This window comes from Patiria miniata, unplaced genomic scaffold (assembly GCF_015706575.1).
Source record: "Patiria miniata isolate m_02_andy unplaced genomic scaffold, ASM1570657v1 HiC_scaffold_7, whole genome shotgun sequence".
NCBI lineage: Eukaryota > Metazoa > Echinodermata > Asteroidea > Valvatida > Asterinidae > Patiria > Patiria miniata.
Genome location: NW_024037074.1, coordinates 1,080,589 through 1,089,523, shown reverse-complemented (window position 1 = coordinate 1,089,523; position 8,935 = coordinate 1,080,589).

Genomic DNA, 8,935 nt, shown 5'->3' with positions numbered 1-8,935 from the left:
ACATCACACCAGAAACAGAAAACAATTGCCTGAGCAAAAGCAGGCAAGCAACTTTTCCTCGGATCAGCCGATTTCCTTGGTTTTAACTTCTCAAGAATGCCGTTCATAAATTGAATAACACTGTACAAAGTCTTATTGTGGTTTGAAATTTCTCGTTTTTTCCCCGCTAAATTCCCAATTGCATGCCTGCAGAAGGCTTCTATGTACACATACCCTTCCAATTGGCAAAACGAAAACTTAAAAATGGCTAGAATTTGTCTTTTTGTTGCATGATGGTCAATTTCCCTATTCAGAGTTTTTCTTCTCTTTGGCATGAGATTGTCTTTCTGGTAGATGAGGTTGTGGAGAATTTCGTCAGTCGACCAGTGAGGACATTTAGTAATAATTATAACAAAAATGCCAGAGTCTTATGTAGCTCAGGTATCTACCAACAATTCTTAATTATGCTGTCTTGAACCATCCAAAATTTAATTTTAACACAACAGTAATTATTTTAAAAGAAAAACCCACAAGTTCTGTTTTCGACAGACATACACTTCTAGTTAGCTGTTTCCAATTTAAATTGGGGACAAATTTTGTTTTTGTTAAGGGGTTTTTCCCCTTTTTGTGTGTTGCTTTTCTGCAAAGTAGCGGAAAAGCCTTTCTGTTTGTTCTCATTTTTTTTCTCTCCTTTTTGTTCCGTGGCAAATCCCATAGACTTTGTACACGATTTTTCTACTTGTAAGCGACTTTTGGTATTAATCTTTGTTATATATATATATATATATATATACTGTGTACTGCAGCTGCGGTAGACGGATTTGACATCTTGCAGCCGCAATCAGTCCTTCACATTGGTCTTCGGCCACCTGGTCCTGTCATGGGGGAGTTGCCGTAGGCAATGGAGTTGTTTCACAGTGCGGAGGGGTCCGAATCCAGCCCATTTGAGGTCAGCACGTATTGTGCCCAGTAGATTTATGCAATTCCGTCCTCGTCTTGGTTTGTAGGCTTGAGAGCCAGTAACAGCAAAGTCTAAGGCCCTCTGAGCGGGTGTGTCGGGATCCATACGTAGGACATGGCCTAACATTGACCATCTTTGCTCTGTGACGGACGGTTGAGAGTGCAGCAGCAAGGTAGCAGGTGAAACAGACTGGTGATAGGCTGGGGGGATCCTATTGAGGTCTCAAATGAGTCTGACAGCTCGTTTTTTACATGGACCCTGAGCTTCGTCCCTGCTAACAGTGATCTTGCTAGTCTTAGTTCATCTTCGTTGCAGCCTGCTTGTAGTAGGACATCTAGGATGCATTTACACTTGATGGTATCGAAAGCTCGCGACAGATCTTGTGGAAGTCCCAATTCCTTGTCATAACAACTGAGGTCAGCATACGTTGTGCCCATACAATGTCTGCACAGCTCCTGCTTCTGTTGAAACCACTTTGATATGGTCCGGTGAAGCGGTCGATCTTGTCTCTGATGCGGCGTAGAGTGATGATGGACAAAATCTTTGTTATGCTGTTCAGCAGGGCTATCGGCAGGAGGTTGGCTGGTGGGCCGGGGGGGGGGGCTTCTTTGGCTTGGGAAGAGTGATTAGTGTGCCTTCTCCTAGTGTCTCTATGATCATGTGATGCTCAAACGATGAGTTGATGGTTTTGGCCAGTGGGTGGGAGACAAGGTTTTCGGAGTGCTTGAAGAGCTCGCTGTTGATACCGTCTGGACTGGCAGCATGGCCATTGCGGTGGCGTGCATTGATGGCGCTCTTGACTTCCTCCTCTGTTATGGGAGTCTGGAGTGGCCGTGGCCGTGTTAAACATCATTCAAAGTACTACAATGTATGCTACTTACTTTCACATAAGAAATGATACCAGTCTTCTCTGCTTCTGCCTGTTTTCGTCTCTGCTTAGATACTCAAGGCACTGGTAGTAAGGTCTATTATTAAAGACAGGTAATTATAAATGAAGTTTATGAGGAATATGCAATGTATGAGACCCATTGCTCACCGTATACAAGGTGCTGTAGCCAGTGCCAGAATAACACTGGGGCAAACCCCTTCCCTTAGGTCCAGCGTCTTTATTAGTTTACTCAGCGTGCTGGGGCGCACCATACTGCGGCGCCTTTGCGGTGGTTTTTTTGCCTGGCCAATGTTCTCAGTGAGCCAGGCGCTCTGCGGCGGGATGGCTCTCGTGAGGGCTCATTAAAATTGGCTATTGTGTTGGTAGCATTGATATCTTAATCATGCTCATGACACAGCCTGACGTTCGGCCCGCCCTGGCACACTGTGAAGATTAGCGTTAAGCGCGCCTCGGCCAGCCGGTAAGATTATCTTGATCAACAACAAAAGACAATGAACAAAAGCCTTTCATCAGTCCCCAAAGATGCCACTGAAGTTTCAAAAGCTTGTTTAACTTTAAGTACTTTCATTGTTGAAGCTTGAAAATACACATGTTGAACGCACGACTTTGTGACGGTACACATCTAGTGTTTACATGTACATACCGGACTGCATTTACGGAATGTTGATTTTTAGTTTTCGGATGGAGAGAAAATCAGTCAGAAGAGGTATTTTATATAGGGCCTATTTGTAATATGTTATGTTATGGTACTAAACCTAAAAGAGTTGATGTCGTTTTAACGGATCTAATTTTGAAGACAGGTGGTACTCTTTCAAAAAAGAAGGAATTTTAAGTCATTTACAAAAAATGCTGCACCTTGGCCGGACTTGGTCCGTACCTTACAGTAACACTCGTGGTGCGTGGACTGCTATGTTGACCGGCCGTGGCCCCACGCAGGCTACGTATCGCCGGTGGTCACTGGCACTTGGTGATGTTCACACAGAAAAATGTGCTTCGTAAAATCGCCACAAACAAAAGCATTGCGATCTCAAAACAAAATTAATGAAAGTCGAAAATGCATAAGCACCAAGCTTTGTTGATTAAAATGTTTTCGAGTTGGCTCGAGGATGAGAGAGAAATGTATCAGAAAAATATTATTTGAGAAAATACTCAGTTTACAAAGAAATGTACAAGTATTAAACATTGGGCCGAATGTGAAAACTGGAACGTGCAGTGATGAATACCTTAAACAAAAAAAAATTAACGTCATTTTTTAACCTTCCAAAAACGGTAGACCTATTGTTGTTTCGGTCAGGGAAGAAATATAAACATCATCGGCGGGTGACGATTACTTCAAACCTTTCTTAATAGATGAGTCGTGCTATTTTGGAATTTATGTACATTCCTATTGAAGTGGCAATTTCTTCTTTCCTGTGATATTTGCATGCCCAGTCTCACTATGATGATCATCCACAAACTACATGTATTTTTTTTATATCAATAACAAAGGGATACAAGTTCTACTATTGATAGATTTGTTTGATATCAGTTGAAACTACAATGTGAAAAAATATATCAGTTAACTTTTAACTGAAAATAAACCTTTCCCAGTCTGGTTAACTTCAAACAGAAAACAAACCTGATTATTTAATTATCTGTGTCGACACTTCATGATTTTAAATTTTACTGCCTCGGTCTGGTTAACTTTAAACCGAAATTAAACCGGATTATCTAATTATCTGTTGGCAAACCATGATTTTAAAACTTAGTTGCTATCTTTCGACACTTTCCGTTGACGGCGTCTGTGAGTGCCTTCCTGTATACGTCTCCTTTTGTGGAATCGGGGAACTCTTTTTCCGCTTGTGCCAGTATTGCCTGAAATACCCTAGTGTGCTTCAGCACGTCCTTTCTGATGACCCCTCCCTTGCAGACAACTTCCCCCCATGAAAGTTGCTTCTAGCCAGATCTTCACTTGAAAAAAAGAGCCGACATCAGTTTCAGGACCAACTCTTTTGGGCCTGATGCCTTAGTGTACAACTCAGAATAGGCAGCCCTAATGATGGTACACGTACCAATTCCATCGCATCCCAACAATACCTGATCGTTAGAGATTTGCACAACCCTTGGTTCCGACTTTTGTCCCTGTGTTAAACCTAAATGGCTCTTAATAAGGGCCTGGTCCGTCTTGATGTTGTTGATATCGTCTTGTTTCCTCTCAAATCAGCTCAAAATCATCCACAAAACGGCTTCTGTACGGCCTTTTTCCTGGACAGGTTGGGCTGGATACATTGCAGTTCTTCAAAGTTGAGTCTGGCTGACTCCTTCATCCGGAAGTTCTAGTTTCTTTTATGGTTGACAGTAATACCTGTACTTTTCCGAGAATAGGAGGGCCTAATGTGGGAGCAAATTGAATTAACAGAATAATACAACAGTTTGGCTCATGCGGGGTGTAATTTTAATAAGCCCAAGCTTGACTGCTACCTTCCTACCCTCGTCATTAATGGCATCTCTTACAGATGTCATGTGAGATTCTGTCTTGGTCGACTTTGGGTAGTCTTTTGCAGCTTGCAACATAATGGCTTGAAATATTGAATGCAGCTTTAAAGTGACGACCTTCCCACCCTTGCATAGAACATCCACCCCCATGGTAGTTGTGTTCGGCAAGTTGTCCTTCTCTGGTAGTAGCTACACCAACCAGGAAAAAACAGGGGGTTGGTGATAATTTAACACTTGCAGCGGATACCGATGCTTTATATATTTTCATTATTATTCTTATTATTATTATGTTGTAGTTAGTTTGTTTGGCATAACATGATGCCTGCAATCAAGTTTTTTAAGGTACCAGCAAAGACATGCCTTCGTCAAATGGTACCCTCTGTACCAGAATTCATAACAACACAGTAAGTTATCTCTGCCTATTACTGTCTGTCCCGTGCTGCTCAGTTTTTGCACTTGGTGCATCTGCACATCTGCACAAAAGGTGAATACTCTATGGCTGGAATCATAACTAACCGCAGCCCGTCTTTTGGGGGTCGCAAAAGTGGACCCCGAAAGTCATTCTCGCACGCATAGCACAAGAACAAAACAGAAACGCCTAGTTTTTAATGGATGTTTATATTCTACTTTTGAATGTTCTTTCTGATTAACAACATTTCGTTTAAAGCATGTTTTGTAGCCCAATTGGGCTCATTCCAGGATGCAGTTCCCTTTAATGACTCCCCACAGAGGTCCAAACTGGTGGTGTGATGAAACTGACGGTAGCTTTCTTAAGAAGGCCGTTGCCACTATTTTCCCTTATGAATAATTTATGAATTCATAACAACACATTATTTATATCTCACCTCAACTGTTTTGGCAGGTCTTGCATTTGCACGTGAAGTCGCATTTGAACATAAGCCGCCTACACTTACACTTGTTATTCATGCAGTGCACTTTGCACCTGCACCCCCGGCCCCCACGCTGCAAACAAAGACAAACCCCAAAAGAATCCAATCATCACAAAATACAGAAAATAATAACATCTTCTAACTACTATCAACATAATAATTACTAAAAGCACAAGAAACAAATTAGCAGAGATGAAACTTTTCCGATTTTAATCAACAAGATAATATTAATAATTACTAAAGCACAAGAAAAAAATAAGTGAACAAAATAAATGACAAGATACATGCAAGCAAGCTAAATGAATATTAAACATACAAAACAACAAATTACATGCACACAAAGCATGCAAAGGCAATGAACAATTTAAATGTCCAGAATCTTGTTAGAGGGAGTTTGATATTTATGACTTGTAAAAGTCAGTGAATACTCCACCGTTTCCACGCCACTTATCTGCATAGAAGCAGAATTTCTTCCCTGCCTTGCAAGCTTTGCTGGCCTTGCCTGCCCATTGACGCTTTTCTTGGAGATCATCTTTTGTCAAGTCATCAACGCAGAAGTATTGATCATCAGATAGTTGTTTGCAAAGGACTGCAACTTTGTCTTGGGTAGCAATTGAATTTGCCATAAAAGTCAGTGGCTAAAAAGTTTAGTCTTGCCTATTTCAAAGTGTTAATGTTTGCCACAAGATTTCTCAAAGTGTTTCTTACTTTTAAAGATCTTTTAGTTAGAAATTATGTAGGGCACTGTAAAACTTTCTTTAATGAAGAGTTTTAATTCTGTGTATACTTTTGGTGTCTTTTCTGCTGAGACACCTGTCCTGAAAATTTATTAAGAGTGTGTGTACACATGGTGTACTTTCCAGGTACATGTATGTACTTACCACATGAAATATGTACATACCAGTATGTATATATGCAACCTTAAGTGCAAAGTACATTTACTTTCAATGTCCATTGATGACTCTTGATGTTTCTTTGGAGACTGAAACTTAGTTTTTGGAGGATTTGATGACTGAAACTTAGTTTTTGGAGGATGTGATGCCTCTTTCTTAGAAAGTTTCTCAACAGTCATCCAATGTGATGACTGTGATGCCAGTTTTTGATGACCATTGATGCCCCATGATGACGAGTGATGCCTTATGATGACTGTTTGATACCTGTTGATGACCCGTTGATGTCCTTTTGATGCCTGTTGATGACCGTTTGATGCCTGTTGATGACTTTTTTGCCTACTGATGACCAAATGATGCCCAATTCTACTGATGATGACCGATTTTTCTAGTAGGGGTAGTAGAGTACTTTTCCACAAGTATGAGTACGAGTACTTTGCCATGAGTACCTACATGTACAGCAGTGTCAGTTATAATGGCATATTGAAGGCCTACCTAAACTTGCTTTGCACAACAACTTTCAATGCATTCATACTGCAAGCTTTAAAAATAAATTAAAAATATGTATTTTTTCGGTAACGGAAGGACATTTTCGAAGGCTGAAATATTAGAAGTCACTGAAGCGAAACAAATTAGGCAAAACCAAAAAAAAAAATTGTCGGTTTTTCAAGACCAATACTTTCTCATGACAGAAACTGATGGCATTAGTACATATTTTTGTGTGTGAATTGTAGAATACTTTCATATCACTATTACTCACATTTTTAGGATTAAAACAGGATTATTACGTTATCCTATTTTTTGGTACCGAAATGTATCAAAAATAAAAATCCGACTTCAAATCTTGAAACTATAGACTTTAGTTTCAGCTTTCATTTGATGTCAAATTTGTTTACATGTAAGTCACATGTATTTGAATTGTTTTGTGTCATGTCCACTTTGGTGTGGAATTGCCCTATATTAAATAGACTGGCGCAAGTCCTGCCTCTAATTAAAAGTTAAGAGCCATCTTAAAAGTTTGAAAATCTTACTCAGTTTTCCAGGCTTCGCAGCCGCAGTCACTGCACCTTTGTCGTTACCCTGTGAGGAGGTTTTTTTGGGGGGGGGGGGGCAGGGGGTGTTGTGTTAAGAAAGGAGGACACAAAGTTAATACAAATGTATAAAAATCAACAAGAAATTTATGACTTTTGTTCAGAAACTGTTTTAGCACCCTCTAATTTATGAATAGTTAAAATGCGGTACCCACTGCTATGTACATCAGATTCAAACCGGCCAATCGATCCGGCAAGCTCGGTGGTCGAGTGGTAAGACATCTGCACTTGCGAAAATGTTGATAATTGTGAACGGCCCCTAAGGGGAAAGTAAGGAAGAGCCAATAAATAAATGGCAGCTAAAAGTCTCATGAGATTTGAAGGTTTGCATTCGACAAGGATGTATTGTCCACAAGAATCCGACCAACAAATACAGAGAGTTTGTCAATGCTTTTGTGTTTGTGAATGATCTACGCAAGCGAGCAGATGTCGTGTGTGAGGGCCAGAGACAGTGAAAAGCTGTTCGACGAAGTCACATGCAAGTGTCTATACATGTATATAGACTTGTGTGAAAAAAAATCAACATTTTTTCGTACACTTTTAGGGGGGGGGGGACTTGAAAAAGTGTACGCTTTGTACACTTGTGAAAATGTTGATAATTGTGAACGGCCCTTAAGGGGAAAGTAAGGAAGAGCCTATAAATAAATGGCAGCTAAAAGTCTCATGAGATTTGAAGGTGGTGGAAAAATACTAAGACAAGATAAGTTTGCGGTAGCACCATGTGATTAAAGCTCTTTTGTGAGAATGTGTGGTTCTGAAAAGAACCGGAACTAAAAGTCTGTGTACGCGTGTGCGTGCCCATTGTCAATGGTCTAGAAATAAGCCACTAGAGCAACTCAGAAGTGTAGTCATTTTTAATGCTTTTATAATGCTTTTATTGGCCCAAAATATGTCCACAGAACCGATGATTAACTCTCTATCTTCAACTTGTTATGAATCTTATCAGCGTAGAAAATAAACACAATTACTCTATTTGTAGATATAGTGTGGGGGGGGGGGAAACGGGGGGGGGGGGGGGGGGGATGACTGGGGGGGGGGGGGCAAATGCTTCTTTGACGACGATGCAACGTTACTCATTAAACAATTGAATGATCCCCACTGTAGCGCGGCCACTGCCGGCTAGGACCATATGTGAGTAGAATTGTGCATTGGTTCTCTCCTGTGCCAGGAGGGTTTTTTCTCTAGGCCCTCCGGTACCCTCCTTCCAAAAAAAACAACCACTCTTGATCTCAGGCTGTGCTCCGTGGTCATATATGGGTTGATGTGGCTGGCTGCCAAAGGCGCCTTTACATGCCTGCGGCTCAACCACATTGTAGCCGCGTCCTTCGCAATTCAGCTTCTCAGCTGCGAGTAAGGATGATTAGCCTCCCATTTGAATTATTTATTATAACAAGTATTTTAACTCACCTCGTCCATGGCTTTGACTTTCAGTTTCACCTGGGGAGGGCGAGGCTTGGAGAACACTGGCAGCTTGCTCATGTTCATGGGATGTTTGCGCATTAAGATCCCGTAAAGACAGTGCTGCCCTCTGTTGGTCGTAAAGTGAAATTTACAATTTTGGGGATTCACAACTTTTGATTCTTTGATATCATGCCAAAAGCAATGTATAAAATTCTTAGATAATGTGGGTATTTATAAAGCGCATGTATCCACCAGTACTGGTGCTCCAGACATTACAATGAGCATCGTTGTTACCCTGCTCATTGGGCCAGTGAAACATTCCTCGTCCACGGCTACAGGTCTTTTGACTTTCACCTGTA